The following is a 224-nucleotide window of genomic DNA, read 5'->3' as shown; positions in this document are numbered from 1 at the left end:
TTTCAGATACTTTACCGCGTGAATAAATTCGCGAATACTTTTGCAAAATCAAATGAAGGCATAAAGGAAAAGCAGTTCTTGTATTTTTGCGTTTAATTGTTGTTCGCTCTCAGTGTTTCAATAAACAGTGTAATATACTGTTGTACATCACATCCATGCTTATACTAAGTATTGTTTAGTGTTGTTTCTACCACTCTTTTTTATGTATAGCAATGCGTTTTGAC

This window comes from Rhipicephalus microplus, unplaced genomic scaffold (genome assembly GCF_043290135.1).
Source record: "Rhipicephalus microplus isolate Deutch F79 unplaced genomic scaffold, USDA_Rmic scaffold_141, whole genome shotgun sequence".
Classification (NCBI taxonomy): domain Eukaryota; kingdom Metazoa; phylum Arthropoda; class Arachnida; order Ixodida; family Ixodidae; genus Rhipicephalus; species Rhipicephalus microplus.
Note: the sequence above shows the minus strand (reverse complement) of the source record.